The sequence below is a fragment of the Arachis duranensis genome, chromosome 10 (assembly GCF_000817695.3).
Source record: "Arachis duranensis cultivar V14167 chromosome 10, aradu.V14167.gnm2.J7QH, whole genome shotgun sequence".
In the NCBI taxonomy this organism is placed as follows: domain Eukaryota; kingdom Viridiplantae; phylum Streptophyta; class Magnoliopsida; order Fabales; family Fabaceae; genus Arachis; species Arachis duranensis.
This window is the reverse complement of record NC_029781.3, coordinates 104,486,172-104,486,675: the sequence shown is the minus strand read 5'-3', so window position 1 is coordinate 104,486,675 and position 504 is coordinate 104,486,172.

Sequence of the window (504 nt, the reverse complement as noted above, 5' to 3'; positions counted from 1 at the left end):
GGAGAAGAAGACCGATAGAACATCCAGTCAGGAGGGTAGATGAGATGGAAGATGGACAAGGGGCGAAAGGCAGAGGAAGACCTAAGAAGACCATCCAGAGGTGGTCAAATGAGATCTACATGTAAACGGTCTCTCTGTAGACATGATACATGACAGAGCACAATGGCGTCGTTTGATTCATGTAGCCGACCCCACTTAGTGGGACAAGGCTTTGTTGTTGTTGTTGTTTGATTATTCAGATAAAAATATTTTTATGTGAATATAATATTAAAAATTAATAGATAATTTGATATATTTAATTTAATATAATATGTATTTACGTGTTAGTTATCATCTTCATATAAATATATCTCTATATAAATAGTCATTTTTTTATTGTCCACTTTAATTTTTTATTTTGTTTCTAACTTTCAAAATGAATAATTTTAGTCTCATTTTAAACCATTAAGATTTACTAAAAAAATATATATATAAAATAATATCTAAAAAATAAAAAATAAGAAG